Source organism: Artemia franciscana, chromosome 15, assembly GCF_032884065.1.
Source record: "Artemia franciscana chromosome 15, ASM3288406v1, whole genome shotgun sequence".
Classification (NCBI taxonomy): Eukaryota; Metazoa; Arthropoda; class Branchiopoda; order Anostraca; family Artemiidae; genus Artemia; species Artemia franciscana.
The window spans coordinates 20,242,834-20,259,231 of record NC_088877.1 but is presented as its reverse complement, the minus strand read 5'-3'; positions in this window follow the sequence as shown (position 1 = coordinate 20,259,231).

Below are 16,398 nucleotides of genomic sequence, written 5' to 3'. Positions count from 1 at the left end.
ATTAATCTAAGCAAAAAGGAGTTAACCAAAGAACAAAAGAATATCCTTGAAAAAAGTATAAAATTTGGACTATCTCCTAAAAAAGTACCGATAGAAGAAATAATTTCAAAGATTGAGACAGGGATTCATATGTTTTCAAAATATGTTAAAAATGTGGATGATTTAAGACTGGGAGTCGTAAATATTTTAAAAGATTTTGGCAATTTTCAAGAAAACCTTAAAAACAAAGATACAAAAATTTTGAAAGAATTAAAAAAAGATGATTCTCTAATAATAACGAAAGCAGATAAAAGCAATACGATAGTAATCCTAGAAAAAGATGATTATGATAGTAAAATAGAAACAATTCTAAAGGATATTTCAACATATAAAGAACTTAACTCAGACCCAACCGAATCTTATGTTGCAAAATTAAGAAAGGACTTAGAAGACCTTAAAAATAATCAAAATATCACACCACAGATGTACTATAAGTTCTTTCCAAGGGGATCGGTTTGCCCAAGAATATATGGTTTGCCAAAAATACATAAGACAGACATTCCTTTAAGACCTATAGTGTCAACAAGGAACTCACCAACAGAGAAAATTGAAAAATGGGTAGCAAAGACGCTTAAACCTTTATTATATCTCCAAAAGTCTTATATAAAAAACTCAGTATTTAAAAAAAATAAACTTAAAAATATTGAAATATCAAGTGACTCTAGACTTTTTAGTTTTGATATAAAGTCAATGTATACATATATACCTTTCGATAAATCTGTGTTTGTTTTATCAAAAAAACTTGATGTGCATAAAAGTGAAATGGAAGAATTGTCTGCAGGGATTGAGATAGAAACTATATTAAATCTAATTAAAATAACTAGCAGGTATACTAATTATTTCAAATTTAAAGACAATTTTTACCATCAAGTTAGAGGATTAGCAATGGGAGGACCCTTAAGTCCACTGTTAGCTAATATTTATGTGGAGTATATAGAAAATTTAGCTATTGATACATATTTTTTAAAACCAAAATTTTGGGGCAGATATATGGATGATGTATTAGTTATTTGGAATTATGGGGAATCACAAATTGAAGGTTTTCTGGAACATTTAAATAATTTGGGAGGGGAATTAGTTTTTACAATTGAAAATGAAACAGAGAAAAAATTACCGTTTTTGGATATTTGGATCCATAGAAAGAATAATAAACTAGTGTTTTCAATTTACCGTAAACCAACTAATAACAACCGCTATTTGTCTTTCACATCAAATCACCCGATCCAAGTAAAAAGGGGGGTAGTTATTTCTTTAGTGGATAGAGTGTTAAATTTAGCTTCACCAGAATACATTAGTAGTGAATTAATTTTTATTAAGGATATTCTAGTAGGAAATGGATATCCCGAAAATATGATTTCTCAAATAATTGAAAAAAGGAAAAAAAAGTTACTGGAACCTGTAAAATTAGAAGAAAATGAATCAAATCAAAAACCAAATTACATAACTTTGCCATATATCCCAAGGTTGTCACAGAAATTAAGGAAAGAATTAAAAAAACATAATATAAAAACAGCTTTTAAATCAGGACAAAATATAAGCTCATGGCTAAATAACGGAAAAGATAAAGTTCCAAGAAATATACAACAGGGGGTATACAAAATTCCATGCTCTTGTCGTAAATTTTATGTAGGTAGAACACAGCAGAATTTAAAAAATAGGCTACAGCAACACAAATATGCGATAGATTGCTCGCTAAGACAAAATAAAAAACCTGATACTTTTGAATCCGCTATAGCTGGTCACGTGTATAATTTTCCTCATCATAGTATTTTATTTGATCAGAAAAAAATTATTGATAAGTCTGTAGGACTTTTACAAAGTTTCAGAGAAATTATAGAAATAAAAAAGATTATCTATGGGGTATTAGTATCAATAGAGATGAAGGGAAATTTAAAATAAATTCAATTTATAATAGTTTAATTAAAGACCAGTCAAAAACTTCAATGAGTATTGATTTGCATAATTGTCCTGAAACAAGTAATAACCTTGCGAACGGAGGTCAAAGCATGGTCAATGCTGTAAGAACTCAACGGACAGCAGCTAAAATAGCAAATGAAAAAATCCATTCAATTTATAATTCATAATTGTGTTTCATTAACCTGTAAGATTTTGATTGGATTTGGGGGTTGGGTGACCTCATTTTCGTATTGTTACAAGTATTTATATTTTTCATTTTTGATAGATCCCCATTTATACAGCAATTGTGGCAAAGGAAAGTGCCAATAGAAACAATTATTGCAGTTTTTTCTAAAGTTACAGTCAAGTGCGGGAGTGTTTGTTATAAAAATGTGAGTTCTTGTTTCTTTTATATTTGATTGTTTATATTTTTAGTTTGGTTTAGTTGTCGTGGCATTTTTAAAATGTCTTAAAAATAGTCTTAAATTGTTGTAATTTTCTCCCTTTTTGATTTTTTTTCCCGTTGAGAAAGGCTCCCGGAGGTGGGGCCAAAATATTCGGAGTATTTTTATTTTTTGTTAGTTAAAGTGTAGTTTTTATTTTATTTTGTTGTCACTGCTTTATTTAAAAAAATTAAACCCGTTTTTTCTTCAATTATTTGTTTCATATATGCAAAATATAATCGTCCATGGGAAGAACAATCCATATTGAGATCTATACCGCATTTTTCTAATGATTGCCCTTGAGCTTTGTTGACGGTGATTTCTAATCGAACATTCCCTGTGTCCCGGCCTTATTTATATATCCCCCCTGTGCCCCCTGGCGTACCCGTTGTAGTTGTGTCCCTATGTCCCGGTCGTCATTTATATTCCCTGTGTCCCCGTCGTCATTTGTGTCCCGGTGTCCCGGTCTGTAATTTCTCTTTGAGTGTCCCGGTTGTCATTTATATTCCCTGTGTCTGGGTCGTTATTAGTGTCCCGGTGTCCCGGTCTGTAGCGTCATCTTATAATGACGTCATATACAAAGCCTTATATATTTATAATGACGTTATATGCAAACCCACAAACAAACAAACATGCATACATACAACTTATTTTTGTATATGTAGATATAGTTTCTTTTTTAGTTTTTTCTTTTCTTAGTTTTGTTCTTTTTCAGTTTTTCCTTTTTTTAGTTTTTTCTTTTTATTAATTTGTTTTCTTTTTTAGTTTTTTCTTCTTTAGTTTTTTTTTTAGTTTTTTCTTTTCTTTTTTTTTGTTTTTCTTTTTTCTTGTCGATGAGTTTCAGCAATTCTTACCAACTGAGCGTTTCGCTCATGAAGAATAATATCTCGAGGTAAAAACTGATCACCGACCATAACGATTACCACTTCGTCGATAATTGGAGCATTGTATCTACGCAAATGTTGGCCAGTAGGCGTTTTGTCAGCGGAAATAACAATTTTATGCGTATCGTAGGCATCAAATCGATTGCTGTTTTGAACAGACGCACTAAATTATTATTTTCGTGGAAAAGATGTAGCAATTGGGAAACGATAGTCCTTTCAACGTCGGAAGAAATTTCGCAACGTGCATTCAATTCAGAATTTCTACCACTGATGAAGTACAGATGTAAAAATTTATGATTCTTGCCTGAGAATGGTAGAAGGGACCCTGCTCTATGATAAATTTGCCCTTCTAGTTTGAAAGTAGGCATAAATTGATCTTTGTTTCAATTTGGGCACCAAACGACGTCATTTGGAAATATGAGTTATATTTTCTGATGTTTAACAAAAAACGCTTAGATCCTGACGTAGTTCCAGTAAACAAAGTCTTCAATGGCTCTGATAGTGCAGCCAGTTGAGGAAGTTTAACTTTTCCTGAGGCGCAACACATTCCCATTGTTTCACCATTAAAATTCAAGGCCCTGCAATAGGGACAAATTTTAGACATAGTCCCGATTTGAACACATCTACTCAAGCTATAATCATTGACTGGCCCGTACCTGAATGCCAGGCGATAATTTTCAGGTTGCTGTTTTGATTCCTCGGCATGCTTTCTTTTCTTACTTTCTCTCTTAGCCGCAAGCCTTTTGGCATTAACTCTTTGAGTTGCTTCCTCGGCTGTTTCTTCTGCCATTGTAGGATTTATACTACAATTTCTCTTTTAATTAACTCTTTGAGCAGCTTCTTCGGCACGCTTTCTTTTGGTAATTTCTCTCTGAGACGCAAGTCTTTTTTCAGGCTGTTGTTGTGATTCCTCGGCACGCTTTCTTTTCTTACTTTCTCTATTAGCCGCAAGCCTTTTGGCATTAACTCTTTGAGCAGCTTCCTCGGTTCTTTCTTCTGCCATTGTAGGATTTATACTAAAATTTCTCTTTGAATTAACTCTTTGAGTAGCTTCCTTTGCTGTTTCTTCTGTAATTTTAAGATTTATATTAAAAATTTCTCTTTGAAAGGCCTTCTTATATAGTTATAATGACGTCATCCACAGTCGACAAACATGTCAGTCGACAAACAACTTCATTACGGTATAATGCTCAATCCTTATAATGACGTAATTCGGCAAACATGACGCCAGTCGACAGTGGACAAACATGATGTCAGTACACAAACAACTTATTTTTATATATATGCTAGCTGTTGGGATGGCGCTTCGCGCCCCCCAAGCTCCCCCGCGCGCGTAAGTCGTTACGTGCCATATTAGTTACGCACCACTGTAGTTGTTTCCCTGTGTCCCACCTGTGAATATATATATATATATCTATCTATCTATATATATAAAAATAAGTTGTCTGTGGATCTGTGGATCATGGATCAGGTGACGTCATGTTTCGGCTGACGTCATGAAATTAGTTGCCATCATTTTTGCTTTGAAGGTGACGTCATTCAAGTTATATAAGACATATGTTCGCGTAGAATTCTATTAATGTTTAAGTTTACAATGACTGATGAAGATGCTCAAAGAGTCTATGCCAAAAAACTTGCTGCTGATAGAGAAAGTCAGAAAAGAAAGCGTGCCGAGGAACTACCAGAGCAACGCGAAAGCAGACTTGCTGCTAAAAGAGAAAGTGAAAAAAGAAGGCGTGCCGAGGAATCAAAAGACCAGCAGGGAAACAGGCTTGAGGCTGATAGAGAAAGAAAGAACAGAAAGCATGACTACCAGAGCAACGCAGAAGCAGACTTGCTGCTAAAAGAGAATGTGAAAAAAGAAGGCGTGCCGAGGAATTACATATATCTATATATATAAAAATAAGCTGTCTGTCTGTCTGTCTGTGGATCAGGTGACGTCATGTTTCTGTGTTGACTGACGTCATGTTTTCGACTGACGAAATTACAGACCGGGACATCGGGACACAAATGACGACCGGGACACAAGGAATGTTCGATTAGCAATCACCATCAACAAAGCACCGGGACACAAATGACGACCGGGACACAGGGAGTATAAATGACGACCAGGACATAAGTAAAAAAAAGCTAAAAAAAACTAAAAAAAGGTAAAAACTACAAAAAAACTAAAAAGAAAAAAAAACTAAAAACTAATAAAAAAACTAAAAAAACTAAAAAAGAAAAAAAATAAAAAAAGGAAAAAAATGAAAAATAAAGGAGAAAAACAAAACTAAAAAAAATAAAAATAAAAAAAAAATAAAAAGAAAAAATAAAAAAAAATAAAAAAAACTAAAAAAAAAGTAAAAACAAAAAAAAAATAAAAAGAAAAAAAGGGGAAAAATACAAAAAATTATTTCATCATATACCATTTCAAAAACGAATGTATAGCCTATACAAACCGGGACACCGGGATACAAATGACGACCGGGACACAGGGAATATAAATGACAACCGGGACACAGGGACATAACTACAACGGGGACGCCGGGGGGCACAGGGGGATATATAAATGACGACGGGGACACAGGGAATGTTCGATTAGCAATCACCATCAAACACCGGGACACAAATGACGACCGGGACACCGGGGACACAGGGACACAAATACAACGGGGACGCCGGGGGGCACAGGGGGATATATAAATGACGACGGCGCGACACAGGGAATCGACCAGGTTGGACATAGGGACACAACTACAATGGCGCGTAACTAATATGGCGCGTAACGACTTACGCGCGCGGGGGGGCTTGGGGGGGGCGCGAAGCGCCCCCACCAACTAGGTGTTGGGGTGGCGCGAAGCGCAACCCCAACAGCTAGTATATATATAAAAATAAGTTGTCTGCCTGTGGATCTGTGGATCAGGTGACGTGGATCATCATTTCGACTGACGAAATTACAGACTGGGACATCGGGACACAAATGACGGACACTCAAAGAGAAAGCGACCAGGACACAAGGAATGTTCGATTAGCAATCACCATCAACAAAGCACAGGGAGACAAATGACGACCGGGACACAGGGAGTATAAATGACGACCAGGACATAAGTAAAAAAAACTAAAAAAACTAAAAAAAAAAGGTAAAAACTACAAAAAAACTAAAAAAAAAACAAACTAAAAACTAATAAAAAAAACTAAAAAAGCTAAAAAACTAAAAAAAACTAAAAAAGAAAAAAAAAAAAAAAGGGGAAAAAAAATGAAAAATAAAGGAGAGAACAAAAGTAAAAAAAATAAAAAGAAAAAAAAAACTAAACAGAAAAAAAAACTAAATAAAAGTAAAAAACAAAACAAAAAAATAAAAAGAAAAAAGGGGAAAAATACAAAAATTTTTTTCATCATATACCATTTCAAAAACGAATGTATATACAGCCCGGGACACCGGGATACAAATGAAGACCGGGACACAGGGAATATAAATGACGACCGGGACACAGGGACACAACTACAACGGGGACGCCGGGGGGCACAGGGGAATATATAAATGACGACGGGGACACAGGGAATGTTCGATTAGCAATCACCATCAACAAAGCACAAGGGCAATCATTAGAATCATGAGGTATAACTAAAAAAACTAAAAAAAGGTAAAAAACTTAAAAAAACACCAATTCAAAAACGAATGTATATACAGACCGGGACACCGGGACATAAATGACGACCGGGACACCGGGACACAAGGAATATAAATGACGCCCGGGACACTCAAAGAGAAATCAGAGACTGGGACACCGGGGCACAAATGACGACCGGGACACAGGGAATATAAATAACGACCGGGACACAGGGACACAACTACAACGGGGACGCCGGGGGGCACAGGGGGATATATAAATGACGACGGCGACACAGGGAATGGTCGATTAGCAATCACCATCAACAAAGCTCAAGGGCAATCATTAGAATCATGAGGTATAGATCTGAATACGGATTGTTTTCCCATGGACCATTATATGTTGCATGTTCAAGAGTCGGTAAACCTGACAATCTATTTATATGCACAGACAACGGGACAGCAAAGAATGTTGTATATTTGCAAGTTTTACGTAGTTAAGAACATATGTATATATATCTATCTATATTCACAGGTGGGACATACGGACACAACTACAATGGCGCGTAACGACTTACGCGTGCAGGGGGGCTTGGGGGGGGGGCACGAAGCGCCCCCACCAACTAGGTGTTGGGGTCCCCACCCCAACAGCTAGTATATATATATATATATATATATATATATATATATATATATATATATATATATATATATATATATATATATATATATATATATATATATATATATATATATATATATATATATATATATATGTTTTAACTACGTAAAACTTGCGAATATACAAAATTCATGGCTTTCCCATTGTCTGTGCATATACAAAGCCTTATATACTTATAATGACGTCATATACAAACGCTCTTTTTACAAACAAACAAACATGCATACATACAACTCATTTTTATATAGATAGATAGATAGATACAATACAAATTAACTGCGTAAAACTTGCGAATATACAACATGCGGTCCCATTGTCGGTGCATAGAAATTGATTGTCAGGTTTACCAACCCTCGAACATGCAACGTAAAAACAATTAAAAACAACGTAAAAACAACGAGAAACAATCTGCTTTAAGATCTATACCGCATTTTTCTAATGATTGCCCTTGAGCTTTGTTGATGGTGATTGCAAATGCTAATCGAATTGGGAATTGCAATATTTTAAATTGAAAAGGCAGATCCGTTGGAATCATGGGAATGCGAGGAATAAGAACAGCCTCACCCTCAAAAGGCCCTGTCAAGATTGTTGCCTCTATTACGTTTTCCATTGTTTTTTTGCGGCAAGTCACGTGCCATTGCAAAGCTTTGGAGGGTTTATATTTCGTAACAATATTATTGGCACGCCTATTTTTAGTTGTAGCACGTGTGGTGGAAACCCTGTGAGATCCAAGGAGTTTTAAAATTCAGATGGATAATTAACCGCTTAATTTGGTTCCACAACTGTGTCGGCTGACTTGTAAAGGACTGCCTGGTCTCGAATCTTGGTCAAAACAATATTGTTGATTTTGTGGACGTCTATATTTTTGGCTGCCAGAATCGCTCGTTCACTTAGCCATTTATGATTTTTATAATTGGTTAGAATATTCGGAAATACTTTTTCAATCAATTCATTTTTGGACTTCACTAAATTTCAGAATTCAGCAGGTAGTTGTATACGTCATGAAATTGAGTCTACTGGGAGCTTTCCGTTTCCAATTGCCAACAATTGATCTGAAAATGTTTGACCAGAATCATCGTTTTGCAATCGGACACGCATATTTGTAGTTAATTTTAATGTTTTTACGTGTGCCCATATATTAGAATTTGTCAGACAAGCATTCATTTCGTCTGCAGGAGTTAATCGGGTTGAAATCTCTCAAAGATTGATCCATAGCCTCGAGTGATTTTTTGTGTGCCATTGGGCACTCGTCCCAAATAATAAGTTTGCATTGCTCCAATACTTTACCCATCCCAGATGATATTCTTTGGAAATATTGCACGTGGGAGTTTCTGTAGAATGCAGGCAATTTCAAAGCGGAATGAGCAGTTCTTCCACCAGGCAGCAACGTTGCGGCTATTCCGGACGACGCAATTGCCAACGCTATATCATTTTTTTATCGAATTGATGCCCGAATCAGTTTTATCACAAACGTTTTACCAGTACCCCCTGGCGCATCCAAAAAGAAAATTTCTCCAACGTTGTTATCGACACAATGCGCTTTCTTTTTTTACTTTCTCTATCAGCCGCAAGCCTGTTTTCATGCTGTTCTTGTGATTCTTTGGCACGCTTTCTTTTCTTACTTTCTCTATCAGCCGCTAGTCTTTTGGCATAGACTCTTTGAGCAGTTTCCTCGGCTGTTGCCATTGTAGGTTCTTCAGTCACTTTACAATTAAAATTTTCTCTTTGAACGATCTTCTTAAATATTTATAATGACGTCGTATACTAAGCATCGTCATAACAAACATGACGACAACTAACTTCATGACGACATACAGCTCAATCCTTATAATGACGTCAGTCGACAGACACACAAGTAAACAACTTATTTATATATATATATATATATATATATATATATATATATATATATATATATATATATATATATATATATATATATATATATATATATATATATATATATAGATACATGGGAACCAAGAAATCTCTTTCACAGAGCAACTTTAATCTCATTTTATTAGCCAATCATTTTTGAAAGTTCATCCTGAAAAATAGTTGTATACTATTGACAAGTAAATTAAATTTAATGTGTTTTTTAAATAATTTATACACTCATTTTTGGTCAAACTTATTATAACTATTGTGACGTCATTTTTAAGAAAAAATATTTTTCCGGAATTGATGGCCTAAACGAATTAACCCAAAGTTGTAAACTATATAAATCGGTTTTCATAGCAGAAAATTGGCAGTAATCTATTTTCAAAATAAAAATTATTGCTCCATTTTGACAAAAAATTCACAGATAATTAGAAATATATATATATCTTGAACTATTTCGTTTAATAAGATACGATATTTTGCTATTACATTTTTGATAGTAGTTAGTTTTAAAATAGTCAGGCTATATAGGTAATATCACTGTGTAATCTTAGAAGCTAGTTAATGTGTAATGTATCTTAAAGATTAAAGATGGATCCTTTCACTCATTCTTAATAAGTAGAGATTATGCTAGTAAAGAACCTTTCACTCATTACGCTTACAGCAAAGACTATATTTGAATTAGATACCCTGAATTTAATATTTTTCCGCACTAAAGTTTTTCTTTAGCTCCTGATTCTCCTCTCAATAAGATTAGAAATTATCTAATTTACACTTTTCTTCACTCAGGACTATTTCCAAGATTAGCCTGGGGGACGAACAGACTTGTACAAATTAGCTTTAGCTTTCTAAAGAAAACTTTTAATCTGACGTGAAAGTAGAAAACTTTTTTCGATTTATTTCTCACTTATCCAGACATTAAAAGAATTAGCTACATGAAAATCTGATGTAATTGCAAATGAAGTAGGTTCTAAGCACCAGTAATCTAAGCACCAAATGATCTAAACACCAAACAGGTGCTTAGAATGTAAGGCTAACGACGACTACAAACTTTTATTTCTCCGATGAAATCATAGACTTATTAGTTTTAGAATACATACGATAAGGGGATTAAAATAAACATCACCAGTCTAAATGAGTTTTTTTTATACATATAGCTTATTTGGAGTTTACCTAGTTATCCGTTATTTCTTATTTTTTTACTCCACTTTTCTCTCTCAGATCTTGCTTCTCCAAGAATAATGAACCTCGATTCAGTATAAAACAGAACAAACCGTGTCCTAATCTATGTTGCCACTGCGCCATTCCATTTTATTTTTTTTTAAGAATGAAACCATCAAGAGATTTGATGGAATTCACCCCCTGGATATGTAATCCTAAGCTATCTTAGACAACTCAACTCAATCTCATCTAATCTTCTTGCACTAGAAAACTGGGAGTCATTATTTCCTCCAGAAGTCTTCTACCACCAAGTTCAGCCAAACAAACAGTTTTTGGTCACAAACTGTGAGTAAAGAGCGACACGGTTAAATACTAGCCGATACTCTAAAAAATGTTATTATGATAACCAATACATACATCAAAAGGATTTAATTTGTATGGTGATTTTAAATATATAAGCTACATCAAGTTTAGTTCTACACCATCAAAAGTTGCGAGCCTGAGAAAATTTGCCTTATTTTCGAAAAAAGGTGGAAAGACCCCTAATGGTAATATAATCTTAATGAAAATCACACCATCCGATTCAGTTTATCAGAGAATCCTATCGTAGAAGCATCAAGATCCTATCTGAAAAATATAGAATTTTGTATTTTTTGCCAGAAGAAAGATTATGGATGCGTGTTTATTTGTTTTTTCCCCAGGGGTTATCGTATCGATAAAGTGGTCCTAGAATGTCGCAAGAGGGCAAATTTGAACGGCAATTAAAAGTTCTAGTGCCCTTTTCAAATAAACAAGGAATTGGAGGGCAACTAGACCCACTCCCACGTTTATTTCTTTCCAGAGTCATCGAATCAAAATTTTGAGATAGCCGTTTTATTCAGGATAGTCGAAAAATCTAATAACTAAGTCTTGGAGGACGACTTAATCCCCCACAGTCCCTGGGGGAAGGGCTTCAAATTATGAACTTGGCCCATTGTTTACATATAATATTGGTTATTGGGAAGTATACAGACCTTATCAGGGGGGATTTTCTTCTGAGAAAGGGTGGGGGGATTTTTTCTGGGGGTTGGGGGATTTCTTACATGGGAAGACCTTTGCATAGAGGATATCTTCATGGGGGAAGAGAATTTACATGAAGGGAGAGCAGGATTTGCCAGCATTATTTAAAAATAATCATAAATTAAATGAAAAAAACGTTTTTTTAAAACTGAAAGTAAGGATCTACATTAAAACTTAAAACGAATAAGAATTATTACGTATATAGGGGGGGTTTACCCCCTTGTCAATACCTCACTCTTTACGCTAAAGTTTTTTAGTACTTTCAAAAGAGCTATTTATTCTAATTAAACGGCCTTTGTAATTCAGGGGTCATTCTTAAAGAACTGGAACAAAATTCGTACTTTAGCGTAAAGAGCAAGGTATTGACGAGGGGACGATACCCCTCATATTACGTATATGAGGGAATTCACACCCTCGTCAATTCCTCACTCTTTTCGGTAAAGTTTGAATTTTGTTAAATAATGGGCGATATAAATAATAATTTGTTTGTAGTTTCTTTTCAACTGAAAGTAAGAAAAAATATCAAAGTTTAAAACGAACAGAAATTATCACGTGTTTGATGGGGTGGCCCCCCTCTCAGTATCTCACTCTTTACACTAATGTTTTACTTTTTGTTATAATTATTTAAGAATGATTCCTGACACACAAGGACCATTTAAATTGAATAATAAGCTGTTTACAAAGTCACAACAACTTAAGCATAAAAAGCGAGATTCTGAAGAAGGGGCAACTCCCTTTGTTATACGTAATAACAACCAAAAGTAAAATCTGAGAAAATTGTGTCCAACAATAATGACAAGACTTGTTTTCCGAGGCTTGTTTGTTTCCATTTTTAATTCAGTTTCGGAACGACCTATGTTGGGTCCAAAAGAAAAAAAATGGCCGTTGGGAGGGAAGTTTTTTCGGTTTTAAAAAAAATATTAGAAATTAAATTAAATTTTTCTTAAAGAACTGTAACGAAATTCGAACTTCATCCTAAAGAGCAAGGTATTAACTAGGGGCAAACTCCCTTTTATACGTAACTACCTGTTGGGGTGGGGCTTCGCGCCACCCCAACACCTAGTTGGTGGGGGCGCTTCGCGCCCCCCTCCCAAGCCCCCCCCCCCCTTGCGCGCAAGTCGTTACGCGCCAAATTAGTTACGCAACATTGTAGTTGTGTCCCTGTGTCCTACCTGTGAATATAGATAGATATATATATATTTTTAACTACATACAACTTACGAATGTACAACATTCTTGGCTGTCCCATTGTCTGTGCACATAAATAGATTGTCAGGTTTACCGACTCTTGAACATGCAACATATAATTGTCCATGGGAAAAACAATATGTATTCAGATCTATACCTCATTATTCTAATGATGGCCCTTGAGCTTTGTTGATGGTGATTGCTAATCGAACATTCCCTATGTCCCTGTCGTGATTTATATATCCCCCTGTGCCCCCGGCGTCCCCGTTGTTGTTGTTTCCTTGTGTCCCGGTCGTCATTTGTGTCCCGGTGTCCCAGTCTGTAATTTCTCTTTGAGTGTCACGGTCGTCATTTATATTCCCTATGTCCCGGTGTCCCGGTCGTCATTTTTGTCCCGGTCGTCATTTGTGTTCTGGCGTCCCGGTCTGTAATTTCTCTTTGAGTGCCCTGGTCGTCATTTATATTTCTTTTGTCCCGGTCGTCATTTGTGTCCCGGTGCTTTGTTGATGGTGATTGCTAATCGAACATTCCTTGTGTCCCGGTCGCTTTGTCTTTGAGTGTCCCGGTTGTCATTTATATTCCCTATGTCCCGGTGTCCCGGTCGTCATTTGTGTCCCGATGTCCCGGTGTGTAATTTCGTCAATCAACAAACATGACGTCAGTCGACACACAAACATGACGTCACTCGACACACAGACACACAGACAACTTATTTATATATATATAGATGTCCCGGTGTCCCGGTCGTCATTTGTGTCCCGATGTCCCGGTGTGTAATTTCGTCAATCAACAAACATGACGTCAGTCAACACACAGCCATGACGTCACTCGACACACACACACACACACAGACAACTTATTTTTATATAGATAGATAACTCCTGTTCGTGTCAAGTTTTGATGTTGCACCTCACTTTCAGTTGCAAAAACTTGTTTTTTCATTTATTTAATCATCTATAGGTCCTTAATAAAAGCTACTGCCATAAATAGCTTCCCGCATTATAATACAGCTCCCGAATCTGACACAGCTCTAGATTATTCGGAATAGGGTTAGTAAAGGAGGTTGCAGTCCTACCAAACACCAACTACAAACTTGAAGAGTGATGTGGAGCTAATATCTACTTTCAATTATGAAATTCGGTTACCAGCTATTGAGTGAAATTCTTTATCTGATGATTTGTTTTTAAAGAGGATAAGTCAGAGATCCAGCCCACTGATTGCTATGATTAGCTGAGGAAGCTCATGGTTAACAAACAGGGGTGTAATTTTCTATGAGGCAGGGGGGGGACTGTTACCTCCAGACCCCAGTTTTCCTGTCAAAAATTGTTGTCAATATTTTCAAGTTGAAACCTCTAGTATCAAACTGTTTGGCTCAATAGTAACCGGAATTCTGCAAAACAAAATTTTAATATCAATAGATACATCAAAAGGATCAATTTATTATGCTGATTCCGAATATATAAGATTCATCAAGTTTAGTGTTACCCATCAAAAGTTACAAGCCTAAGAATGCCTGATTTTTGAAATAGAGGAGAAACACCCTTAGAATTAAAGGAATCTTACCGAAAATCACACCTTCAGATTCAGCCTACTGTAGAAGTTTCAAGCTCCTATCTACAACAATGTGGAATTTTGATATTTTTGCCAGAAGACAGATCACGGATGCGTGTCTACTTCTTTTTTGTTTGTTTATTTTTTTCTAGTGGTTATCGTACCGAAATAATGGTCCTATAAGATTGGGAGAGGGTGCTTTCAAACAAAAATTAAAAGTTCTAGTGCCATTTTTAAGTAATCAAAAAGATCGGAGGGCAACTGGATCCCCTCCCATGCCCGTTTACCCCCTAAATTATCGGATCAAAATTTTGAGATAGCTATTTTGTTCATTATAGTTGAAAGACCAAACATTATGTCTTTAGGGTAAAATGACCTCCCACAGTCCGTGGGGAGAGGCCAGTAAGTTATGAAATTTGTCCATTGTTTACGCATAGAATTTGTTTTTGGGAAGTATGTAGACTTTTTTTGGGTGGGGTGTGCTTGGGCATGGATTTCTATAGGGAGAATCTTCCTTGGAGAAATAAATTTCTGGGGGATTAAACATTCTAGGGGGAATATTACACTGGGGGGCTCTGACTGAATTACTATACGAAATTCTTTTTAATTGTCTTACATTCTCTTTGCTAAATTTTTCATGTGTTCCGTGTGAATTATCCAGGGGCTTTTTTCCGTGTTATTTGATTTCCAAGAAAAATTTTAAACGAAAGGGGGCATTTCAGGAGTGAACAAGAAACCGATTAAAGATTAGAGTTTTATCCAAGTGAAAGGTTGCGAGTTTTTCAGGCTGAATCGTCCTCAAGTATTTTTACAGGGAGGAGGTATTCTCAGCGAGGATGGAATTGTCTATATTGAATTTGATGGGGGGTGCACTTATATATATATATATATATATATATATATATATATATATATATATATATATATATATATATATATATATATATATATATATATATATATATATATATATATATATATATATATATATATATATATATATATATATATAGTGCAATTGGATCGGAGCAGCTCTTTCAAGGAAACCCCATACAACAAAAAGAGCAGCACCATTTTTTATGTCATGCTGTTTCCAAATATTATGGTGTTTTTTTTTTATAAAGTACCCCTCCCCTTGATGGTCCCAGATATAGCCCAAGGGCATATTAAAAACCAAAAGAAAGCAATAAAACAATGATATTTTTTCTTTTTTATGCGCATAATGTTTCTATTAATCAGATTATCATGCTTCCTTTCATTGGTATCCACACTTTGAAATAATTTCGTTTTATTCGAAGAAAGTTTTTAAAGAAAAATTGAATAATACTGGTTAAAAAGTTACGTTCAATTTGTTGGAGGCGGAAAAGTTTTCAAAGAAACAATCTCGGTTCAACCTCTTTTGTAATACGAAGGAAGCAATTCAATTTCTTACGATAGCAGAGTGAAAATAAAATTTCTCTAAAAGCTATCCTTAGCTGAAACTTTGTCAAAGAAACTGACAAAGAATTCTTGAGGATCCCTGAAAATTGTAAAATAACAAGGGGGTAGGCATTCAGTCACTTCATGTACACCAAAGGAGTTAATGCATGGTAGGAGGCACGGGGATAGAATTGAAGACAGTATTAGAGGCACAGAAAGCAGGACTGGATATAGACTCCCACAACTACAGCTACAACTGTTGCAGAGGTGGCGTAAGTTCAAGCCCTTTTGGGTTGATAAACTGGGCAACTCTCCAAACCCGTCTCACTCTGTTTAGAGCACCTACTCTTATCCCTTCCATGGAGCATCTAAAGATGTCCGTTGTTTCTTGTAGCCATATCCATAGGAGCATTTAGAGCATGAAAAACGAGAAAGTAACTTGGAAGGCAGCCCCCTTCCCAACCACACGCCGAAATGTTCAGGATTGGTTGTAAAATTTCACCCTAACAGAAGACGGCAAATTTGCTACAGTCCTCTGAGATAGACACCTCTCCTCTTCTAGGTCAAGTCCCATGGTCTAAAACACACCCCAATCTGGTGTCT